General features: G+C 46.1%; 1 long non-coding RNA gene across 4 annotated transcripts in view; it reads right to left on the bottom strand.

The window, feature by feature from the left end:
- The window catches only part of LOC116082619, a 214574-nt gene that overhangs the window by 136289 nt on the left and 52082 nt on the right, over nucleotides 1–26203 (bottom strand). For all 4 annotated transcript variants that reach the window (XR_004115366.1, XR_004115369.1, XR_004115370.1 and 1 more), the window contains exon 2: nucleotides 9399–9722. This is a non-coding gene — a long non-coding RNA (uncharacterized LOC116082619). The remainder of the gene's footprint in view (nucleotides 1–9398; nucleotides 9723–26203) is intronic.

The following is a 26203-nucleotide window of genomic DNA, read 5'->3' as shown; positions in this document are numbered from 1 at the left end:
TCCAGTAAGCTCGGCCCCTCAAGCTCCATGATATGCCCCAGTAAAGCCAAGCTGGGACAGAACTGCCCATCTCCTGGGGTGTGTCTAGAATAAAGCAAAAGGGGGCCAAGGCTGAGCTGCTAAACAACTGAGTTGACTGGTCACAACAGGATGGCATAAATAAGAACTGCCAATCTGGATATGACATATGCACCACACTGTAATTCCAGCCCTTGAAAAGCTGAGGCAGGGCTATCAACACAACTTCAAGGCCTGCTGCACTACATCTCACAAAACCACCATAAAACAACTGCCAGTGTTCGTGAACAAGGAATGCCTGACCATAATGAAATTCTCCACTCTAGTGGGGGCTTCCTGAGTTATGGTGCTAGGACATCCCACAAGTGGTCTGCACCCTGGACAGCCATCCAGCCCCAGCAGAACAAGGGAGATATGCCTATATACCAACTAGTTCTATGTCTCAACGCAGCATGAGGTCATCGAGCCAGACAAAATTGGTCCAATCTAACTGGTCCACTTACTAATTTTTCATTGTGGGTAAGACAGTAAGTGAAGACAGCTCAAAATACACAGCTATATTTTCCATTAGCAATCTTCAATGTTCCATTTCTACACACACACACACACACACACACACACACACACAGAACCACACACATACACACACATAGGCTTCTCCAGATTTCCACATCTAACTCTCCTTTTCTCTTGTCCCTCCTAGACTTTCCACAGGGTTGAACCTCTTGCCAGCAATTTCCAATCCTGACTTCCCACAAGCAACTCTGCGGATGCCCCTCCTCCCCCCATGTCCTGCTAGGGGGGACCTCAATGATCTTTTCTCCAATGCCCCTGAGCCAAGCTATAGAATTTCCTAGGGTCCTCATTTCTCACTGAAACAGCTCCTCATAGAGTGATGGCAACCTCACCTCTCTGCCCAATGAGGCACCCTTTTCTCAACAAGCCCTGCTCCCCAGATCTGCAATGGTGCCTTGGACCTTCAGGCCTGGATTGGTGACATCAGAGAAGATGTCACCTCAAGTGGCCTTTCAGCACATAGCTGCACTGCCCTCCCTCACCACTGCTTCTACTGTCTCCTCCTGTTTTTGCAGAAGGACCCAGTGCTCTACTCCTTCCGCGCTCACTGACACAATGCTCCTTCCATGCCCTGGCTCTGAGGTGTCGCAGAGACTCTAGTCATCTTCCAGAGTGTACCCCACATAGTCACATCCTGACCAGTGTTAGGTAGCAGACCCTGCTGATGGGCACAGGTACACAGATGTGTACCGCCTATTCCTGCCCACCCAAGAAGTTTCCTGATCTCAGAGAGAAGAAACTCAGGAAGCTGATGACCCTACCTGGAAAGCCAGATGGCCACACGTAGGAAGACTGCAAATATGTCCCCTACATGCCAGATTCCTGGGGACACATTCTATTGTGTACACAGACACTCACTGCAGGCCTGCTTACAAAACCAGGATCCTAGAAGTGATCTCCTCTCCACAAAACATAAAATAAAATAAAATAAAGCCTGAAATGAACAGACAGCAGCACCTTAGCGAAGCCCAATGCTGAGTGACAGATTTTGCAGAAACCATCTGCACTGTGCCACCTGCCTGAGAACTGTTGAAACACCAGACATATGGCCCAGAGAGGCCTCCACATAGATCTGAAATAGAAGCACAGAGCTTGACCTCCTGGACCCAAGTCCAAGAGTAGAGCTTCTATCAACATGAGCAGCACAACTTCTCACTGCCTTAGGTTTTGTTTCATTTACTTCTTCAAAGGCATTGGTCCAAGACAAACAAGCAGCATCCTCAGTGAGTGTTAATCCTGCGGGTGGGAACAGGGCCTCTGGCACATGGCTCTGCGACTTCCACTCTCTAGATAACTCACATTACCCAGAGAAACAGCCTCCAAATTCCACAGCAGATTCCTGAAGGAGGATTGACTTTCTGGAAGTCACTGGAAGATGAAAGGGGTCCAGATAGCTTGGAGAATTCCCAGTGTCACAGAAAAAAAAAAAAAAAAAAGTGACAGGAAGGCTACAGGGTCCTGGAAATCACAACCACTGTATGGTTCCAGCTCTGTGGCAATCAGCAAGGGGTGTGTGGCATGTAAGGAATTTACCAAGCCACCTTCTCCACCACCCAGGGCTCCTCCCTAAGCACTCTGTCCTGCTGTCAATCACTCTGGATCTCCAATACTTTCACAAGGAAGACTCATTTGTCCTCTTAGCATCTGCCCAAGTGTCACACCTGTGACAAGTGACACCCCAAGTCAGAGCCTCCCCCCAAAAGTCCTATGAAATGCCTGAGCTGGCTTGAACTCTGGGCCCAATGCGTCACAAAATCGATCTGCTTGGTGCTATGGAATTGGATTAGGGGTTTGCTCTGCATCAGACTTGAGGAAGAGGATTAACCCCTGACTGGGTTTCCCACTTCAGTGCATCTAATTTTACAATAGCCAGTTCCTGGAGGGAGAAAAGAAAGGCCCAGAGAGGTCAACCGATCTATCGGAGGTCACACAGTCAGAAAGCTCTTTTGCTTCACTGGCCCCAGGTTTTCTTTCTGTTTGTTTGTTTGTTTGTTTTTCCGAAATGAGGTTTCTCTGTGTGGCTGTCTTGGCTATCCTGGAACTCATTCTGTAGACCAGACTGGTCTTGAATTCAGAGAACTATTCATGTCTGCCCGCCAAGTGCTGGGATTAGAAGTGTGCCCCACCATTGTCAGCTGGTCCCAGGTTTTCTAATACTCCATCCAGAGGGTGATTTTTACTATTATAAATCTCCTCGTGTACCCTAAACAAAGAGTTTCTGGTGACCAGGGGTGAAAAGGAGTCTGAGAGTTTGTGGCTGGCTTTTTATTTGGTTAAGTCATCAAGTGTTGCTAAATAGTCCAGAGCCTTGTCTTGCTCCAGTGAGCCAAGTGCCAGGAAGAAGAGGTTGACACTTACCCATTGTGACCCAGGTTTCCAGTGGCCACTGCTAAGTCCCACTCTACTGCAGGTGAGGTCTTTGGTGCAGTGACTATAAGCCTTACCTAGGTCCAAACTCACTTAGGGGAAAGGGTGAGGGGTTACACAGATGACTGCTTAGAATCTGTTGCCTTTGTTAGCTCTGGAATTCCATGGGCTAAATATTCACAGGGAGAGGGGACTGTGTTGTGGTAAACATTATTTGGCAGTTTCTACCCCACCGTAGATGATTTGGTTTCCAACTAAAAGACACAAAACATTTGTATAGATAATAAGCTGTAAAGCACTAGAACTGGGCAGATATCAGCCCTCTCTGCTCGTTGGTCTACTTTCCTGTCAATAACCCCAAGATATCACTTGCCTTGTTCTGCCTGGGCTGCTCCTACACCAACTGGTCATGCACTCATAATCTACCTACCCCAAGGCATCCTCTTCCTTCTCTCTCTCTCTCTCTCTCTCTCTCTCTCTCTCTCTCTCTCTCTCTCTCCCCCCCCCCCCCCCCCCTCCTCCTCTCTCCCTCTCCCCCTGGAACCGAAGCCCCCGCCCCCACCTCTCTTCTGCCTAGCCACAGGCTACAGGCATCTTTATTAACCGATAGTTTTAAATAAAGGAGTAAGGTTTGCACAACAAAAGCTGGCATATGTGTCTTGAGGCCACTAGACCTAGGGATACAGAATTGAGAATGGCAATACATAGCAACAGACCTAACCATAACAACTGTATGATCCTCACACCTACAGGCTAGTGGCTGGAAAAGTTCATCCACCTCCTGGATCTTGTGTGGGAAGGAACTAAAATGCAAAACACTAGTTGACCTGGCCCTGGTACAACTTAGAGATGCTAGCTAGTGTTTGCAGATGGACAAAGGCTCTTAAGCTCTCAGAGAGCTTAAGAAAGCGGAGGGAGGCCAACCAGCTACGAAACAGAAGGCTTCCAAACCTGGCTAATTTTGCACCAAAGAAGCATTGAGTCCTGAATGTAACCTAGGGACTCTACAGTATACTTAAGAACAAACACTCTAACATGACCTTGCTGAATTATCACTAGGGTCTCTCCCTTGCTAGGCACATATCCCAGCCAAAGTACATGTACTAACTGCCAATTCATCACACCTTAGGACACAGTACACATGAATTGACCATGTGAAGGCCTTCTTTTATGTTTCCTGTGAAACCCAATGAAAGCGCTACCCATCTGCTGTTGCCGCAGCTTCATACAAATATTATATCTCATGACAAACTCCATCCAGTGTTTATGATCCAGGAGAAGTTTCTTACAAAGACAAACAGGTTTCCTCATTTAAAACACGGACAAACGACAGCTTATGGGCCCTTTGCCAGTTCTTGTAAATAAAGTTTTATTGGCACACACCTACACCCACTCATTTTCATACCACCAATGGCAGCTGCCCAGCATTATCATTGGCTGGATGAGCAGTAGAGAGCTGCAGGAGGGCTCCGAAAGCTGAAAATATTTACTTTCTAGCCCGGCAGTAGGAAACGTTTGCCAAACCTTAATTTAGACACAAATATAACCCACTCAGCACGCTATGGTAACTAGGAAACCCAGAGCTAGACTGAACATTAAATTTCCGTGAGTCATGACACATCTTCAGCATTTTCTTATTTCTTTGTGTCTGTGTGTTTTGATCTTCCAATTCTACTTCAACAATTGACTTAAAAATGACTAATATTCCCTGAGTCGATGTTATATGTCCCCAAAAAAACCTGCTGACTCAAACGCTCAAATGTGTGTTTTATTTCATTCTCACTATAAAGTTGTGTGGGAGATAACAACCTCCAATCATTGAAAAGAAATGAATGAAAGGTATGAAGTTGCCAGCTGACTGCACAGTGGGAACATTTACTATGCTGTGAGTCAACCTAGAGTAATGGAGGGGCTGACTGGAGCACACCAGGTGTTCAATATGCACAAGAGAATGGACAGGGCCCACAACAGTGCCTACAGTCAGTATTTCAGTTGCTCAAAGGGGCTGGAAGGTTGGCATAACGGTTAAGGGTACCGGTTGCTCTTTAAGAGGACACTTGTTCAATTTCCAGCCCTCACATGACTCAATTCCAACACACGCGAGAGATAACCACTGCCTGTAACGGCAATTCCAGAGTATATAGAAGACTGCAAACACTGCATGCACATGCTGTACAGACATGCATGCACATGCTGAACAGACATGCATCTACATGCTGTACAGACATGCATCTACATGCTGTGCAGACATACATGAACATGCTACACATATATGCAGGTAGAACACCTATACACATAAAACAAATGTGGTTTATGCATAAGCGTAAAAGCATACATAAATAAGGTGCTTTCAATAGGTAATGTGTGTGTGGTGTGTGTGGTGTGTGTGTGTGTGTGTGTGTGCGCACATGTGTGCATGTGTGTGTGCTTGTGTGTGTGTATGTGTGTGTATGTATGTGTGTGTATGTGTGTACTGCTGCATATCAAGCTAAGCAGCCATCTCATAAGAAATATTCCAGATTCAGAGATAAGCACAGTAGCCACAGTATCGCCAGATGCAAAGCAGGACCCAAAGCTACCCATGTCACGGGCTCTGAAATTTTGTTCCTGTGATATCATGAACACCCCATAGCCACAGTACCACACGTGTAAGCAAGGACCTATACTCCAAGTGAAGGCCTCTTCCAGGCTAAGAGCCTCCACATATTCTGGAAATGGAGATCATCTTTTATTAAGTTAGATTTCTGTACTCTTAGCCATGACTCAAAAATAGCCCCTCCCTGAAAGGACCCAAAGGCCTCATGTGCCAGTAGTGGATTTCTTTACAAATTTGTTAAAGTACATACAAAACAAATCATTTTTCTCTAAAACAGGCTTGACAAGTCCAAATGTAAGAAGTGCAGCTTCTGGGACCGACACAAAGAACCAGGATGCCCTTGCTGACTGTGTGGGCCTCTTCGAACGTCAGGATCTTCAAATGTGAAGCATGGGGCACACCCATCCCAGCAGATCAGGTGGTCCAGACGGCTTAACCCAGTTCATAGACAGAGCACCAAGAACACTAGGAAAGAGAGGCCCAGACTCTCTTCATGCCAAACTGTGCAGACCCACTAGGGCTCCCACCACTTCTGCATTGGGACACATCCTGGATGCTCAGCTATCTCCAGGGGTAGAGGCTGAAGGATCCTGAGAGACAGTCCTCCACTAGGGCAAGCGCTTCCATTTGCACAGAAGCCCACGAAGGAGAGGCAGTATGGAAAACAGCAATCAATAGGACACATGTCCCACCAGGCAACTGAAGACTGGGAACCCTAAACAGAAATGCTGCCTACTCTTGTAGCCACAAGAGGGAAAGGCAGAGCTGCCTCAAAAGTCACCAGTACCAGCACCACCACAACCAATGCCACCAGCATCACCAGTGCCAGAACAAACAGCACCAGAGCAGTAGTACGGCCAGCATCTAAAGCAGAAGTACCAACAGTGCCAGTTATCCTCCCGGTGGGACTCATGTTCTCTGGGCCTAGTGCCGGAGGCTGCAGTTCTCTACAAGTTATCTATATCCAGGTGTCTGCCTGGCGTGCGCTTGTGTCACAAGGACCCTTTCATTCCCAAGCACCTCAGACTAGAAGAAAAATCACTTCTAATGAGGAAACAGACCAAAAGAAGAAAGGTGATCTGTTCTACATTATAGTCACTAGAGGGAACAAGAAGGGAGCAGGAGTTAACATCTCTCAACTCCAGGCAGTGTGGTCCACGGCTGTGGAGTTTGGCAGCATCGTGTCTCCTGGGGAAACCTACTTTGCATCATAACCCATATCTTAACAATGTCTACCCCATGGTTCTGTTCTTACGCATATGTGGTTCAGTGGTGGCCGTACCTCCAACACTGACCTAATGAATGGTGATATCTGCTAGATCCATGTCTATCCAGCAACTGTCCTATTTCTCGGTTATGGTTCTACGTGGTTTTTTTTTTTTTGAGCCTGAGCCCACCATCACCCTCTTGTGAGAGGCAGGAGATAAAGAGAACCACCACAAAAGGGTTATTCTAGGGAGCAACCAATAAAAACAGAGAAAGGGAGCTGTGAGCTCTGCGACAAGTGAAGTATAGCTGTCACAGAGGAAGCATGGGGGGGTGGGGGGTAGGAAAACATAGTGGGGCTAAAAGCCTCAATAGCCCCTCCCTGAAATGATTCCAGTCACCACTCCAATTCAGGCAAGTCCATAAGCATAGCTCCAAATACCCTATCCATCAAGTCCCCACTTACCAAAGGCATAGATTCTCCCCAGACCAGTGGTTCTCAACCTTCCCAGTACTGCGACCCTTTAATACAGTTCCTCGTGTTGTGGTGACCCCCACCCCCAATCATAAAACTATTTCTTTGCTCCTATTATGAATCTTAATGTAAATATCTGATATGCAGGCTAGCTGAGATTCAGCACGGGGGGGTGGGAGGGGGAGCAGGGGAGGGATCCCTGCCCATAGGTTGAGAAGAGATGCTCGAGATGTGAGCAGCTTCTTCAGAACTGTTCTCCCAGCCTGACTCAGCTCCAGCCCCAGTCTCAGCCCCATGCTCAAGTCCTGTGGGAATCCCTAAAGTCTGTTTTTCTCAGGTGGAGGAAGGAGGGGTGTAGGTTTTAAGGGCACAACTACAGGAGAAAGTCCCATCACATACACCTCCAGACCCAGGAGAAAAATCTCCCTCCTTCAGCTGCACCTACTGGCTCCAGGCAGAACACCAGGCAGCCAGGCTTCTAAGCTTCCAGCTTGGCCTTCTCCTAACTGTACACCTATTTCAGTCACAAGCCTCACGGCTCTTAACTATAGAGTGGAGACACACTACTCTCCCAAAGGAGTGCTGGACTAAATTACGCAGTTATTCCAAAGGGACCATGCTCCCATCTGTGTTCAGTGGGGCTGCAAAGAAACCACAGTGGGCCACCATCTCATCAGACCAACTCTGCTGCAGCAATGTCCACCCTTTAAGCAAGACAGTGAGGTTCTCAGGCTTCTCCAGCATAAAGTCAGTGTACATCTAGAGGCTGTGAATAACAACATACGATAAACAGAGGACTCTGTGTACACGGACCTTTTAGGCCCGCCTAAAAGTTTATCAGTGAGACACTAGACCTAGAAGCCCATCCTAAGCAGACCCTATGTCAAGTTCCACTTTGGCAGCTGAATGGTGACCTGAACATTGTGCTACCTCCAAATGGGGCTATTACTCTCCTTTGGGTAATCTAGCACTACAGTAACACCCCTGGATTCTACCAACCTTGTTAACCCCTAAGGAGTCAAGATTCCAGACAGTCAGCTGCACAACCACAAAGGCTTCAGTTGTCAAATCCACTACTCCTTCCCTCTGACTAGCCATTGCAGATTTGATGCTTAGCCTTCCCATGGGCTGCAGGAACTATGACCTTTAACCTACTGTCCAGGCCAAACCACTGCTTACCTGGCTTGGCTTAGAAACTTCTCGGGGGCGACCCAACATTCACTCTCCCTAGAAGCTGCCCTGCACTAGCAAGGTCCTGACCCTGTGTAAAGCATCAGGCACGTGTGCCTGTTGTGAGCCTCAACACCAACCCTGTGATAGAAGAGAATACTAACTTCAGTTGTGCTGAAGAGAGAAGGGAAGAAAACCGGATTATCAGATTGTCGCTGGCCCTGAGTCACATAGGGTAGTAGAGATTTAAATTCAGAATGGCCACCTGCTGACACACACGGCACCAACCATCTGGTCCCGTGGTGTTCTCAGCTCTTGGCATAGAGCCAAGAAAGGATTTTATTGTGTCTATCTTCCCAATGGAACTGCCAGTGTCTTAATGAATTAACCATCACATCTTCATTTATCATTCTTGTAGGGTGAGAGACCAATGGCAGGCATACACTAAGTCTCAGAGACACAGTCATCCTCCTCAAGCCTTGGACTTCAAGGCATTTAGAGTCTAGACAGAAATAAGAACCTTCCCTCAGTAAGTGCCCATCAACATAGGCAAGGGTAGTCCCGGAGGGGATTCTCTTTTGATTATTATTTTAACTTAGAATAACTTTTACTTTTTGTCTTTCTCCCACAGGCCCCCAGCATCACAGCAGACACATAAATGGACACAGAAAACAGCAGATCTTCTCACAGCAGCCACATCAACAGACAGCCCTCAACCAGCAGCCAGGACAGCTTGGCATAAAGCACAGGAACATGCCAGAAACACTTCATTGAAAGGAGATGGGTCAGCCCAGGCGGTGGTGGTGCACGCCTTTAATCCCAGCACTTGGGAGGCAGAGGCAGGCGAATTTCTGAGTTAGAGGCCAGCCTGGTCTACAGAGTGAGTTCCAGGACAGTCAGGGCTACACAGAGAAACCCTGTCTCGAAAAACCAAAAGAAAAGAAAAGAGAAAAGGAAAGAAAAGAAAGGAGATGGGTCTTAGGGACTTACATTTTAGGAGAGTTCCAGGTAGCCCAAGAGATGAGAGCAAATATTCCCATTGAGTCAAGGGCAGAGATATAGTCCTCTGAGCTACGGTCCTTGTTCCCAGTGGACATCCAGGCTAGAAGAATCCATTCGGCTACTTGTACCATCTCAAGGCAAGCCAGGTGTAGTACTCCAGAAATTGTATCCACCAGAATTACTCCCCAGGAAACTGCATCTTACTGTAAATCCACAGGGTTCAGGAAATTTGGAGAGTAAGCTCCACGTAGTCTGTAAGCACAACCTGCTGGAAGGCATCTTCTTATTTTGGTTGAGTCAAGAAAACCAGGCCTAAGACAAGGGAGAAAAGAACCATGTTGGCACAATCATAGACTACAGTAGCAATCAGCACTCCTTTCCTTCTATCTGACCCTGACCTGTCCACAGAAGAATGTGATTAAAAAAAAAAAAATACCCTCTGAAACACTGGTACCCAAATATGAGTGAGTGGAAGGCCTACGGGTAAAAGGTATGATGGGAGGAAAGCCTTCATTGAGGGAAACTGGTCTGGTCGCTATCCTCCAGGCAGGAGATCTTCCGGCTGGGAGTGGATTAGGGCCTGACTGAGGCAACAGTGTGGATGAGGGGAGAGAGAGTCAGTCACTGGCTTGCTCTGGCTGACAGAAGGCCAGGCCTGGCACCCAGCCAAGCTCCCCTGCAGGTCTGAAAGGTCCCAGCAGGGAGCTACTAGGCTTAGAGGCTTAGGGTCAGCTGGTCGGAAGTCACTCTTTGTTTTGTTTCTTTTTAAAGGCAACCACAAAAGGCTGGCACAGCTCCAGGTTCTGCCCTTCTCGGTGAGCTGCTTCTCCAAGACAGGGCCAGGAGGCTTGTTCTCTTATTCGTTCAGCAATTCCTAGGCCCTTCTAGACTGGTCCAGCTGCTATGCTGGTCCAGCTATGCTCCACTCCTCAATCCAGTGCATTCACATTATCCTAGAAACCACACAGGTTGGGACCTGAACTTCCCTAGCCACCTAAGAGCACTAGTGGCCCTTCACGGAGCATCTGTCATTCATCCTGCTAGAAGCTTTGACCTACTATATCCCATTCAAGGCCTCAACTACCTGGAGTTCTCTAATGAAGTTACTAGAATAATATTGGGGGTGCGGGGGCACACAGACAGTAAGTGCGATACACCCCAGAAAAGAACAGCAGAAGTTGGGCTTCCCAATCTGAGACCTGACCCAGTGTCCTTTGTTACCTTTTGAGGAATGCCTGCCTGCCTGATGGCTATCACTAAAAAATTCAGGCATTTCCCACATATGCAACCTCACTTCATTGCCACACATAGAGACACACACACACACAGATATGAGTTATAACTTGCTATTAATTAGTTGCAGAGATAAGAAATTCGAGGCCCAGGGTAGCAGCCAGGGGAAGCCTAGCTGCTGACTCTCAGGCCTGGAGTTCATTTAGTCTCTCTCGAGGAGGGGAAGACACCCAGAGGAAAGGGGTAGCCGTGGTTTTCAGCACAACCTCAGTTAGCAAGAGGGAGAAGGGGGCAAAGACATGGTTCAACATTGACTGAGATCCACAGGCAAATCTGAAGTCCTGAAGTCAAGTTTACCTTGCTGTGGTCAACTCCGTTAAAGTTCTATGACCTAAAGAAGAATTCTCACATGGCTGGTCGAGCGTTACTCTACCCAAAGGGTAGTTCCTGACCTAGAACAGAGCCAGTGCAGATGCTCAGGAGAAGGATGCTCAGGTGGAGGTACCTATCAGAAAACATCAAGGGAGGCTGGCCACACCAGGGCTTCAAGTGTCTTCAACCCTGAGTGTCTCTCCACCCAACGGCTATAAGATGGGCTTTAAAAGCACATGGAGAAGCCAAGGAGCAATGAGCGCAAACTGAGTTTCACAAAAATAAATGAGTTTTTGGAGAGTGAAGGACCAAGGAAAACAAGAGGAAAGTGTATTTATGGTGACACAAAAAAGCTAAACCTCTCCGTGCTCTTAGAAGACAAGACAAGGGGCAGGTACAAGCCTGTGGTGTGAGTTCAATCCCTGGAACCCACATACATGGTAGAAGAAAAGAGCTGATTCTACAAAGTTCTCCTCCATGCACACACTAATGAAGAGCAATAGTTAATTAAAATAACAAAAGAAGAAATCAAACAAAAGTTATGCTGAATAACTGGTGTGAAAGCAGGCCTTCTGAAAGTGGTAATACTCCATTTATCCAGGGGCTTGCTCACTCAAACTGTACATTGTTTGTGTCCACTTTTGTGCATGAGCTGCTGTGTGTGTGTGTGTGTGTGTGTGTGTGTGTGTGTGTGTGTGTGTGTGTGTGAAAGAAGGCTTACACTTTTTAAGACTTTCCTGGGAAAGTATGCCCGTGGAACCATCAAAGACATGGAAACAGGCCCTCTGGCTTGAGAATGGGCATCTTCCGGGGCTCCCTGACTCTCCACACCATCTTCTCACAGGCTGCTCCTGTCAGCTGGCCATGCCTGGAAGGCATCCAGGGGGTGGCCTCATCAGGAAGTATGGTCTGTCTTTGTGACACAGAAAATTGCCCCACGAGAAAATACAGCCTCGGGGTCCTTTCTCTTGGCTGTGCCTCTTTCCGCTCTGTCTCCCTGACTGTCAGGCCCAAATGTGTCGCTTCCTTCTTGACCCTCCCTCCTAGATATTTGTACCAGCTGACCCCTGCAAGCAGACACTGGTGAGAAACACAGGCTGCTTCAGCGTCCTACCCATGAGCAATAGAGCAACGGCCTTTGTGCATCAACTCCCTTGAACACCGGTGCAAGGGATGCTTTGCAAGCTTCAGGGTCGTTACTAGGTGCAGTACCCAGAAAAGGATGCTCAGAAGTATTCCCCAGTACCCATTTTATGTCCTGGTGTGTATGACTGAGTTTTCTCCCCATTTTTCCATGACACTGCATGTAAGTACACATACATGAGGGTCTCACTCCCCTTCTCTGTCTTCTAGAACTGTCCAACGTGTTCTTATTATCAGCATCAACCATGGGAAGTAGAAGTCAATTAGAATGCCCAAATAATGCAGTCAACGGGGCCACAGTACTGACTGCAGGGGATAGAAAATGATCCCGGAGGGGAAGGCTGGCCCAGCCTCACTGCCTCCCACCCCCTCTCTCACTTGGAAAATTACAATCTCCTAAACCTGACAATGAAGACATCTCCCTTTCCTCACGGAAACACAGAAGTAACAGTCACCAAGACCAGGTACTTGGACTCCAAAGACCAGGTCTTGTCTGCACTAGGAAGCCATTTCAGGCTCTGTTCTCAGACGATATTGTAACTATCCTGATGTAGACAGACTTCATTTGCCCTTCCATTCCTTTCTTTCCCAAGATGCTGACTTAACAGCGATCAGCTGGCTCCTTCTCACACTCAGGGGACAGACTATGTACTGGGTTAGGGACCCAATAAGCCAGAGTGTGAGGACCTTGGGGCCTCTAAAACATCCTTTGAAAGGATGTCTTTGAGGCACTGGGAGATGCTATGCTGTTCCTGTATTCAGAACTGGGTTCAGTTCTCAGCACTTACACATGGTGACTCCCGACATCTGGAATTCTAGTTCTAGGGGATGGGCCACCCTCTTCTGACCTCCACTCCCACCAGGCCCACATATGGTACATATACAACCATGTAGGCAAAACATCCATACCCATAGAATAAAATAAACTTAGGAAGAAAAGGAGGGAGGGGAAAGGGGAGGGAGGGAGGGAAGGAAAGAAGGAGGAAGGAAGACAGAAAGACAGAAAAGAATCTCTTCATTTTACTGAAGAGATGGTTCAGTGGTTACCAGGACTGGTTACTCTTTCAGAGGTCCTAAGTTCAATTCCCAGCAACATACAGTGCTCACAGGCACCTATAATAGGATCTGATGCTTTCTTCTGTCACGAAAGCATACATGCAAAATGAATACTCATATACATAAATAAATTTTAAAACTTTTATCTTGGGCTGGTGAAATGGCTCAGTGGTTAAGCGCACTGACTGCTCTTCCAGAGGTCCTGAGTTCAATTCCCAGCAACCACATGGTGGCTCACAACCATCTGTAATGGGATCTAGTGTCCTCTTCTGGTGTGTCTGAAGATAGCTACAGTGTACTTGTCTTATATATATATATAATAAATAAATAAAATCTTAAAAAAAAACAACACTTTTATCTTTGTTCAATTAAAAGCAACAAATGTCCCCTGGGTTCATTTGTTGAGATCTAGAGAACGGACAGAGTGTGAAACAAAGAGTGTGCTCACAACGCAAGCAGAGTCACCATCACCCTGGACAACTGGGACTCCTGTACACAAGGCTTTTGAGATGCTTAAGTGAACTCACTGGAATTTCACAAAGGGTGTGATGGTTTACCTAGCAACTTGACCCTTTGAGGAGCACCAGGAAGATCATCAGAGCACATTTTAGAGTGTTGGTGAGGGTATTCACAGAAAGGTTTAACTAAGGGAGTGGGATCTGCTTTGAGCATGGGCATTTCTATCCTATAGACTTGGATCTGTGTGGAAGAAATGGGAAAGGGACCCTCTAGCAGGCATCTGTTTTTTTCCTGGCTGCTGCAGGCACCACTGTCCTTCCACAAGGGACCAGACCCTCTGTAACAGTAAGATAAAATACATCTTTCATGGCTACTCTTGGTTGTCAGCTTGTCTACATCTGAAATTAGCTAAAAACCCAAATGACTGGGCACACCTGTGAGAAATTTTTTTTTTTTTCCTTTTTAACTTGTTTTTCAAGACAGGGTTTCTCATTGTAACAGATCCCTGGCTATCCTAGACTCACTTTGTAGACCAGCCTGGTCTCGAACTCCAAGAGCTCCTCCTATCACTGCCTCCTAAGGGTCAGGATTAAAGGTGAGTGCATCACTATGCCCAACCTGAAGATTCTTTTACTCTTTTTTTTTTTTTTTTTTTTTTTTTTTTGATTTTCGAGACAGGGTTTCTCTGTATAGCCCTGGCTGTCCTGGAACTCACTCTGTAGACCAGGCTGGCCTCCAACTCAGATATCTGCCTGCCTCTGCCTCCCAAGTGCTGGGATTAAAGGTGTACACCACCACCACCCGACGATTTTTTTTTCTTAACTAAACCATTCAAACTGGGAAGATCCACTTCTAATTAAGATCTTTGAGGTGAGAAGATACACATTTAATCCAGATCTTTTTGCATTGGAAAGACCCACCTTGCACCTGGACCACACACCTTCTGCTGGCATACAAGACATGCCATCCATAAAGGACACGGATAAAGGAAGCATCCTCTATCCGCGTTTCTTCTCCCTAGCAAGTCTATTCCCCCACTGGCATTAGAGTCTACTTATTCAGACTTCTGGTGCATACTGAAGACAGTCTGAGAAATCCAGTCTTGTGGACTGAACAACTCTTGGATTCTTAAACCCACCATTGGTCTTAGCCTAGGAAAACAGATCCTCCCCCCACTAGAGAAGCTGGTCAAGGAGTTAGGACAAACCTCAGTGCTCAGTTCTAACCAAGCCACTAAGAATCTCGAGCATGAGAAGGGCTCAGAGGCCTCTGGGCCACAGGAAGTTGAGGGAGAAAGTAGTCAGCTCCCTGCAGGCTGGAAGGAGACCACAGGAATGTCAAGAAAGGGAAGGGTTAGTATATGGCAAGGAAGATGAATTGCTTCATCTTCACTCTCTGCTTAACATTCAGGACACAGTGATGGTACCTCTGAAAACTCATATCCATAGAGAATCATGGAGACTGGAGGCTTTGCACACCAACAACCACAACACAATGAAACTTCTTAACACCTTTACCAGGCAGGAACCAGCCCCATATCTACACTACAGGTCATAAAAGTAAAATGAGTCACAGGAGTGATAAGGTGAACTGGAATGAAGGCTCCATATTCAAGCCCTTACACATTCCATTCCAGCCACCACCATACAGCACATCTCACACTATAAACTTCTTCTGGACCTGTTCATTTCCCCAGTGACTTCTCCTTCAAAAGTCCTTTTCCTCTCCTCATAGCCACTCCCAATCTTTTCATAATCCCTTGTGACTGACCCCAAGGCTAATCAATCAGTGCTCCTTCCCAGGATCCCCATAGCATGACATCACCTAGTTTAAACCCCAAACCTGACCTCATCTCTGGTCCACTGACTTAGGATGGGCCTCAGTATGTAGAAGTAGGGTGTTCTAAAAGAAGAAGACACAGATGTATTTTCTCCTCATCCTCAGCCCCATGCTACTTTGAACATCCCTAGACCTCTCTCCACCAAGCTGTAAGCCATTAGAATTATACCACAGCCTCAAATCTATATTATCTGATGCTGCCTGACAGCTGGCTCAGTGTCCAGGGACCATCGTTAGAACAGAGAAGATGGCACACAGTTGTAATCCACGTATGCTCAGAAGCAGGGGGGTTACAAGCTCAAGTTGAGCCTGACCTATAGAATGGAGTTCAAAGGCTAGCCTGGGCAATTAAACAATACTCTTGTCTTGAATTCATTTTTTTTTTAAATGCTAAGGGGCTCAGGTGAGGACTGTAGCTCTACTGTAAGAGTGCTTGTCTAGCATACAGAAATACCTTAAGGTCAATCCACATCCTTGGATATTGACATCCTGGCATTTGGGAGACAGAGGCAGAGAGATCAAAAGTTCACTCTGCTCAGTTCCGTGGTGAATCAGAGTGAGTTTACTGCTAGCCAGGGCTACGTGAGACCCTATGTGGGGACTGGGGTTAGTTTCTGGCAATCTGTTTTAGCATTCCTAGGAAACAAATGCACTTAGAAGAGGAATCCTGGACTGGAGAGATGGCTCAGCGGTTAAGAGTACTCACTGGCTGCTCTTCCAGAGGTCCTGAGTTCAATTCCCAGTAACCATATGGTGGCTTGCAACCATCTGTAATGATCCGATGTCTTCTTCTGGCACACAGATCATATATGTATATTTAGGTCATACAGATGAAATAAATAAATAAATCATTTTAAAAAAAAAAGGAAGAGGAATCCTAAGTTGCAGTCAGTGAACAAACCTTACATGTACTTTTTCAATACAATATCTCAGACCAAGCTACGTGAAAAAAAGGCAGTTGTGATTTTGACACGATGTAAATATTGCATATCATATTTGTATCTTATTAGTAAGTGAACTATAAAAAAATAAAATAAAATAAAAAAACCTGACAACAGGGCCCCCTGAGTAAGGCCACTTCCTGTCAAGCATGATCACCTGAATGAATCCCTGGGATAAGAATTGAATCCTGCAAGTTGTCCTCTGTTTTCCACATGTGTTCTATGACCTATACACCTACATACAAATACATACATACATGTTTTTTTAGTTTTTTTGGTTTTTTTGAGACAGGGTTTCTCTGAGTAGCCCTGGCTGTCCTGGACTCACTTTGTAGACCAGACTGGCCTCAAATTCACAGAGATCAACCTGCCTCTGCCTCCCAAGTGCTGGGATTAAAGGCGTGCACCACCAAAGGCACCGGGTATTCACATGGCATACATTTCATACAGGGAAAAGACATAAATAAATGTACCATAATTATTTTTTTAGGCAAGAGATATAACTCAATGATAGAAGGCTTACCTCACATGCATAAGGCCTTAGATCCAGTTCCTACAATGAGGAGAAATATCACAAGATGTCTAGTGGAAGAACTGTACATTTGTGCAGACCTACCAAGTGCGTGACCAGAGCAATGGAGATTATTTTTACTGATAATATAACAGAAAGTCCCACTGGGAAAGTAGCCAGCAGAGATGGGAGCAGACTCTGTGGGTGCATGTCTACCACAGAGCCCAGGCTTTGGACTATCAAAAGTATACTGCCATCCATGTCATCGCTCACTGGGCACACCCCTGAGGCTGTTCAGTGTTTCTAAGTCCAGCGTCTTTCCTCAGGAACTACCAGCTACCCTCGTTGTTGTCGTCATCTCTGTTCATACACAGCTTCCCTTTCCATGGTCTAAATCCCCCATGGCCAACTATAATCCAAAAGATATAAAATAAAAACTTCTGGCCGGGTGGTGGTGGCACATGCCTTTAATCCCAGCACTTGGGAGGCAGAGGCGGGTGGATTTCTGAGTTCGAGGCCAGCCTGGTCTAAGTGAGTTCCAGGACAGCCAGGGCTACACAGAGAAACCCTGTCTCAAAAAAAACAAAAAAAAAAAAAAGAAAGAAAGAAAAAAACTTCCAGAAATAAGCAAGTTTACCAACTTAAAGAATATTTCTTGTGGTTATGATTACTCTATTACAAGTTACTGTTATTAATGTCTTGTTGCGGTTCTCTTAAAAATTTGTTTGTATTTACAAGTTTGTATATAGGGTTGGAGAGATGGCTCAGCAGTTAAGAGCACCGACTGCTCTTCTGAAGGTCCTGAGTTCCAATCCCAGCAACCACATGGTGGCTCACAACCACCTGTAATGAGATCTGATGCCTTCTCTCTTCTGGTCTGAGAAATCCAGTCTTTGTTCAATTAAAAGCAACAATTAAATTAAATTAAACCTTTTAAAAAAATAAGCTTGTATATAAAGTTATATGCAAATCCAAGATACATCTGTAGAGGAAAAGCAGTATCTAGAGGGCTTGGGAACAGCTGTGGTTTTAGGCATCCAGAGGGTCTTGCAGAACTATTGCCTGAAGATAAGGAGAGAGGATGAAGTTTCCCAGGGCTGCTGGATGAGCAAAGAGAAGCCATCCACGCAGCACAGAGCCCATTAACTCTTATTATCACCAGCTGCAAGGGGTTCTCCAGCAAAATTAACGCTAGTCACGATGGTTTCTCGGCAGCCACGCTGTCCCTTCAGGAAAGATGCTTGCAGACTCTCCTGGCTGCACACCCTCTAATCTAAGTAGGTTAAAGGATAAGAGAATGCTATTTCCCCCCAAGGACTTCAAGGGACTCACGAAAGGCCTGCTGAACAGGTAAGTAGGCTTAAGGTAAACTGAGCCCGGAACCAGGGAATTGCTGAGTGTCTGGGAAGAAGAGGATTCTGGGGCTGAGGCTGGCCAGGATTCCTCAGAAGCTATGGGGAGAATGCACCAGAAGCTGGGGGTAGGCCTAGGTCCTGGGATGCCACAAGCACCACAGACTGAATGCCTGCTGCTTTGTGTCCTCACCAAGGCAAGATAACCCAGGCAAGATAGCAGTGCAGGGAAACTCGAGCAAGTAGGAGGGAGAGGGAAAGAGGAGGAGGGCTGGAGCCAGTAGCAAAGGGCCACGCGCAGTCAGTAACAGTCAAGGCAGGTCACTCCCCAGTCCCTCTGTTCTCCTGCCTCTGTGTTCCCAGACCATCTGCAGCATCAGGCAAGAAGGAATAAAGACAGAGACTGAGCCCCACTATGAGTCAACTTCACCAAATGCTTCCTTGTGACTGTCATCTGCTCTGGTGGCAAAATGGACCCTACTACAACCTGAAATAACACAGAGGTATCAGGCTAGGGTTCCTATGCAAGGTTCTCTGACTCCTTCCAATTTTGGGCGAGTAGACAGGGATGGTAGCTTCCACATCCCTATGTGTCTGGAGCTGTTTATAAAGGGCATATGCTTCTGACACAAGCAGAAAAGCAGCTTTAGATACTAGAAGTGTGATTTTGTTTTTCCATAAACACCTGGTGCAGGTATTCTTCTTTGGGTGTGTAAGAACAATTCCTGGCTGTCGCACCAAAGAGGAACAGCAAGATGACTCAGGGTTTGAGGTACTTGTCATTGAGCCTAATGACCTGATTTTCATTTCTGGAACTCATATGCTAGGAGACAACTGATTCCCATAATTGGTCCTCTCACCTCTACATGTGCACTGTGATGTGCGCGTGCGCACACACACGCACACGCACACACACACACACACACACTAAATAAATAAATACTTGTAAAATGTAAGGTTCCAAAACTGCTTCCTCTGATCCCTTCGCAGTCTTGGTCTCCTAGAAGGCTCTACCTAACGTAAGCATGTGGTCCTAGGCACCAGGAGCCCAACAGTTTAGTCCCAAGCAAGCCTTGTCAGGCTTGAGCATACAACATATACAAAGACCTAGGTACCACCTAGGCACAGAGTAAACCAGGTGTGGTGTTGCCCACCAGCCACGCCAATGCAAGAGAAGAAGAAGGAGGCAGATCAGGTCAAGGTAACCCTTGATTACATTCCAGGGTAGCCCAAGGGAGACCCAGTTACTCTCTCTCTCTCTCTCTCTCTCTCTCTCTCTCTCTCTCTCTCTCTCTCTCTCTCTCACACACACACACACACACACACACACACACACACAAACAGAAGAAGAAAAACAGACTTGCAAACCGATACCCACCCAGGCAGATACCCCTTGATACCCCTGGCAGGCATATACACCCCAAACAGATGAGACAGAGAATGGGGCGAAGAAGGGAATATGTGTTTTCCCATTTAGGAAACAACACCAGAACCAAAATAATCTCTCAGGGGCCAAGTTTCCTTCCCTGAAAAGCAAAGCTATTGCTGCAGAGCACGGGAACTGTGTTTAATATTCTACTGATCCCCATGGGTACCTGCATATATTTGACATATATAGACATATATAGACAAACATACATATACACATAGATCAATAAAAATATTTTTTAAGATACTAAGGACCAAGGTCCTAGCTTGTTGTCTATTGCTGAGATAAAAACCATTGACCAGCTGGAGAGATGGCTCAGTGGTTAAGAGCACTGACTGTTCTTCCAAAGGTCCTGAGTTCAAATCCCAGCAACCACATGGTGGCTCACAACCACCTGTAGTGAGATCTGATGCCCTCCTCTGGGGTGTCTGAAGACAGCTACAGTGTACTTACATATAATAAATAAATAAATTATTTTTAAAAAATGCTTTAAAAAAAAAAACTGTTGACCAAAGCCAACCCAAGGAAGAAAAAATTTATTCTCATCTTACAAATCACAATGCAACATTGAGGGGAGTCAGGGTAGAAACTCCAGACTGACATAGCCTGAAGCAGAAACTGAGCAGAGACCATGGAAGAATGTTGATTACTGGCTTGCTCCTCATGACTTGCTCAGCTGGTTTTCTTATATCTTCTAGGGCCACCTGCCCAGGGATGGCACTGTCCATAGTGAGATGGGACCTCCCACAGCAATCATTAATCAGAAAAATGCTCCCTACCCCAGACTTGCTTATGGGCCATTCTGAGGGAGGTAATTCTCCAATTAAGCTTTAAGCTTCCCTCTTCCCAGATACCACCAGCTTCTGTCAAGTTGACAAAAACAAACAAACAAACAAAAAACCAAACAAACCTGCCCAGCATAACTTGGATTCTCAACCAGGGTGCCATGACCATACAGACATCAGAGCATTTGACCAATGCTATGACCCAAACCACGTTGCACTCCCCAGGCAAGGCTCCTTGGTTTCACCATCTACTCAAGGCTCCTGTGTTTCACCATCTACTCAAGATCCCTCAGTAAGTGGGAGATGTTTTTACAAGTATTGAAGGAAGCTTCTCTAAAGGAAGCGATTTCAATTGCTCTCAGAACTGCAGCAGAGAGTATGGAACAAAATGACCTGTTCCATTGTGAACTACATAGTCGTTAGCAAGTATCTGTGTAAAGAACATTTATAAAGTGGAAAAGGGTATTTTCCATATTTCCCCACACACTGGGAGAACCACATTCTGAGAGAGGTACTGTCAGACTTTCCTAACAATGGGGCACCTTACCCCAGAAAAAACATACTCCTTCAATTCTGAGAAGTCTACTTCCCAGGAAAACTGTGCTGTTCTTTCCTGGGGGCTCTAAGGAGCAGCCTGCCTAATGGAGCCCTCAGGCCCTGTCACTCTCTGGCTAGTGGCGCCATCTCTCCCATCCATCTCTACCTTCCCTTATCACCTGGACTTTTCCCTGTATCCCTAAGACTGCCCCCCCCTCCAATCTTCATCCAACAGCAATCCCTGGCTGCAGAGTTTACCAGAATCCAATTCTGAGTCAGGCTAGAAAGGCAAAGAAAATCTTGGGGTAAGATAATCCGCAAAGAAGCCCCTCAGTCTGGAATCCAGCCGAAGAAGGGAACTTCAGAACCATTTTAAAAAACCTCTTGAGACTTTTCTCCCTTTCCAGCCAGCAACCTGCAATTTTCTAGGAATCTCACTAGAAACTCCGTTCACAGGGAAAGGACATGCACAAAGCTCCTTATATAACCTTGGTGACTCCTGGTTTTTCCTTGTTAGACTATGATTGCACCCAAGGTGTCTCTGGGGCTGCTTCATGTATCTCTCTCATCAAAAGAGAGCAAAAGAGAGAAGGAAGGGTAAAGATGTTTCTTACTTTCCCCTGATAAGCATACACTCCCACTTGAATATGACTTACCTTTATAACACCTCTCAATCTCTCCTCCCCCTCCTCCTCCTCCCTGTCCTCCTTCTCCTCCACCCCTCCCTCGCTCCCCCCCCTCAGTTTTTAAATTTTTTTTTCGAGACAAGATTTCTCTGTGTAGATCTAGCTGTCCTAGAACTCACTCTGTGGACCTGGCTGGCCTCAAATTCGCAGATCCATCTGTGCATGCTACAATGAAAGGTGTGCCCCACCATGCCCAGCACCTTTTCTCTTAGCCCTCATACTAGCCTATATTAAAATATTCTTGATAACATCAGTGATACTGGTTCACTAAACTGATCCTGAAATGTTTTTCAATACTGAAGCCATAAACCTAAGTTTGGCCTGAATCAAGATCTCTAAAAAATAAGGAAGCCAGGCGGTGGTGCACGCCTTTAATCCCAGCACTTGGGAGGCAGAGGCAGGTGGATTTCTGAGTTCAAGGCCAGCCTGGTCTACAGAGTGAGTTCCAGGACAGCCAAGGTTACACAGAGAAACCCTGTCTTGAAATAAACCAAAAAAAAAAAAAAAAAAAAACCATAAACAAAAACAGGGGACCTCCTGGGCTAGTGGGAGTGGCTGTATAGAGCTGTGTTCCGGTCTTCTTGCTTTCTGCATCTCTCACTGATGACAATATGAGCTCACCCCAAATAATTATGTCACAGAGATCCCCAGTCCAAATAATGGCACATTCTGAGGCTAGAACGGGGAGCAATGTAGGAGGGGCCCCGTCAGCCCAGAATAAGCAGTCACGTGTTCTCACATAAAGTAAGATTTGTGGCCAACTGGGTCCTTTTCTCATAAGGAAAGATGAATGGCTGGATGTGGTAGTACCTGCTTTAATCCCAGCACTGAAGAGGCTGAGTGAGGCAGGAGGATAGCAGTTCATTGAAAGCCAGAAGTACAGTTAAGGAAAGGAAGAGAGAAGGAAAGGGTTGAGAAGAAAGGGAGAGAAGTCCTCTGGATCCGTTTCTTACTTAAAACAATGAAGCAAGGGGCTGGAGAGATGGCTCAGCAGTAAAGAGCTGCTCTTCCAGAGGACCCAAGTTCAATTCCCAGCACGCAATTCACAGCTCACAGATGTTTGTAATTCCAGTTCCAGGTCTGACATACTCACACACGCAGGCAAAACACACAAAATAAAAATAAATATATCCTTTAATTAAATAAATAAAAAAAATTGCAAATGACAAGCGTCCTCCAAGAGGAAGCTGTGCGGCTGTGGGCAATGATAACAACCATTAGGTCCTTAAGTTCGTGGGGCAAAAGAAGAGTCTAGACGAGCTTGCTAGAAACAGCTGATTGTATCTGACATACTGCAAAGCTTAAAACTAGGTAATGAGAATTAATTAAAACCTGATGGCACTAGTATCATTATTATTTAATAACAAAGAGTACGAATGGCAGCTTCGTGATTTGCTAATGACTGCTTAAACACTTCACTGCAGTATGTAATGGGCAAAACACAAGCCTGTAATACATAAGGCACAACTTGCAATTCACTGGAGCCTAATTCTAGCCCTGGGCCCAGCCCCTGACCTCACCTAGCAGGTGCAGCTAGCTCCTCCATATCAAGGTGTGCATTAGCCACATGACAGAGTATACTGATCTGCTCAAAAGCAAAAGGGACGGTTTTTTCCTACTGGGTCACCTTGTCCAGCCTGACACGGGGATTTGAGTCCAGTCTTGTTATTCCATATTTGTTTGGTATCCTGGGAGGCCTGCTCTTTTCTAAAGGGAAATGGAAGAGGACTGGATCTGGTGGAGAGGAGATGTGGAAGTGGGGGGACTGGGATTAGTAGGCGGGTGGGAAACTGTGGCCAGGACATAACATATGAAAGAACATCTTTTTTTTTATTAGATATTTTCTTTATTTACATTTCAAATGATATCCCCTTTCCCAGTTTCCCCTCAAGATAACACTTTTTTTTTTAAAGATTTATTTATTATATGTAAGTACATTGTAGTTATCTTCAGGAGAGAACACTTTTTTGGGTTTTGGTTTTTTTTTTTTTTTTGGTTTGGTTTTTGGTTTTTCAAGGCAGGGTTTATCTGTGTAGCCTTGGCTGTCCTGGAATTCATTCTATAGACCAGGCTGGCCTTGAACTCAGAAATCTGCCCGCCTCTGCCTCCCAAGTGCTGGAATTAAAGGCATGTGCCACCACTGCCCAGCTAGGAGAGAACACTTTTAAGTGAAAAAGAAACAAACAAAAAAATAAAGGGAACAGAACTAAAAAGATACATCACTTAGGGGGTGGCGAGATGGCTCAGTGGGTAAGAGCACTGACTGCTCTTCCGAAGGTCTTGAGTTCGGATCCCAGCAACCACATGGTGGCTCACAACCACCTGTAATGAGATCTGACGCCCTCTTCTGGGGCGTCTGAAGACAGCTACAGTGTATTACACTGGAGCGAGTGGGGCTGTCCTGAGTTCAATTTCCAGCAGCCACATGATGGCTCACGGCCATCTGTACGGTTACAGTGTACTCATACATAAAATAAATAAATAAATCTTAAAAAAATACATCACTTAATGTATTGTAAAAACTGATACTCCTGTACAAAGATCCAGTGAAATTTTCCCGTGGTATCTGTGTGCCTTCACATAGTGTTTATTTCTAAGTGTTTAAATTCAGACTGGAGCTGGGCAGTGGTGGCACATGCCTTTAATCCCAGCACTTTAATAAAGGCAGAGGCAGGCAGATTTCTGAGTTTGTGGTCAGCCTGGTCTACATAGCGAGTTCAGGACAGCCAGGGCTATACAGAGAAACCCTGTCTCAAAAAAACAAAAAAAAAAAAGAAAGAAAGAAAGAAAGGAAGGAAGGAAGGAAGGAAGGAAGGAAGGAAGGAAAAGAAAAGAGAAGAAAAGGAGAGGAAAGAAATTCAGACCCTGAACAAGCAGATGAAGTACCTATTTAATATACCAAAGCAGACCTTGCCTCCAGGTTCTCCCAGCATCCCTTAATCCCTACCTGTTACTGGGCATGGCTGGCATGCGCCACCATCTATACTGAATTTTCCAGTGCAGGGGTTGGGCTTCCTCTCCCAACAGGCTCTTTACTATATAATCTAAACGTTTTGGTTCTCTTCCTTTCCCTCTCTCCCTCTCTGCTTGCATTTTTCTGTCTCTCTTTGTCTGTTTCTTTCTCTGTCTGTCTCCATCTGTCTCTATCTCTCTGTCTCTCTCCTCTCTCCCCTCCCACCATGGCAACTTCCCTGGCCTTATTCCTTGGGACCAGTGAACCCACCCAAGGAGAGCTGCCACCCATAAACTTTGCCTTTATACTTTAATATCACTTGAATTGTCTCATTTCACTGGAGGAAATAACAACCTATCGCTAAGTTTTCTTCTTTTCTAGGAATGAAGAATGCCAGACCCTCAAGAAAAAAAAATAAAGATAGCCAATGACAGAAGGGATCAAAAACATCAATGTTAGGAACCTTTAATGATACTTTGCAATGATTTAGAGTGGCCTACCCAAACCTAGCCAAGTCTAACTATGTTATGGAGGTGGTAAAGGCAGGTGACCTAAACCTCTGGGACACTCACAAGACAGACAGACAGAAAGAAAGACAGAGGTAGATAGATAGATAGATAGATAGATAGATAGATAGATAGATAGATAGACAGACAGATGATAGACAGACAGACAGACAGACAGACAGACAGACAGACAGACAGATGTTGGATAAAGGGTGACATTTCCAGTGATGATAGCTCAAGTCAGGGCTTTTCAGTCTATTTCCCCTGGCCTCACCCTGTACCCTTATCACTCATCTCCCATCCCAACAACATATGTGCATAAGCAATGAGATAAAACCGCATCAAGTACTGGTCTCAGCATATACTTTTCACCAGCAGCCAAGCTGGAGTCATAGAGGGCCTGGCCTGGAAGGAAAGGCAGGGAGGAAATGCTAGCTCAGCAGAACTAGCTTCTCCGAGCAGAGCATCCTCAGCTGAGCAGAGGCTGCAGCCGAGCTTCCCACTCATTGTTATTCCAGCCAGGTGTCTGCAGGCAGGCAACCCCAGGATACTGCAGAGGAATGTGAGCCTCACACCAGATCGGAAGCAATGCCCCCTCCCAACTGCCCAACACCCCTTCCTGGTGTAGGAGGAAATGAGGGGTGGGGGTGGGCTCCAAGCAGAGTTGCAGATGAGCCAGGCTTGCACATAAAAGATCTTGCAAGGCTGCTCTGTCTGGGCCTCTTCCTCCTCCTTACTTACTAAGCAAGGGTGCCTCTCCCCTTCTTCCTCCCAGACAACCTGACTTTGGCTGAGGCCAAATACAAGCCTGGGCAGCATCTGGCCATTCCTAGCATTCTGAGTGAGCAAGGCTGAGAGGCTTGAGAAGGGCAAGTGAGGCTGCTGAGCCTTTCCACTAGGTGAGCAGTCCCGGCCCTGGTGTAGATGACAGGTGAGCTTGGTTTTACAGAGGTATTTTATATCGTCCCAGGATGGGAATCTAATACACACA

This window comes from Mastomys coucha, unplaced genomic scaffold (genome assembly GCF_008632895.1).
Source record: "Mastomys coucha isolate ucsf_1 unplaced genomic scaffold, UCSF_Mcou_1 pScaffold7, whole genome shotgun sequence".
Lineage (NCBI taxonomy): Eukaryota > Metazoa > Chordata > Mammalia > Rodentia > Muridae > Mastomys > Mastomys coucha.
Note: the sequence above shows the minus strand (reverse complement) of the source record. Positions and strands in the feature narration are given on the sequence as shown.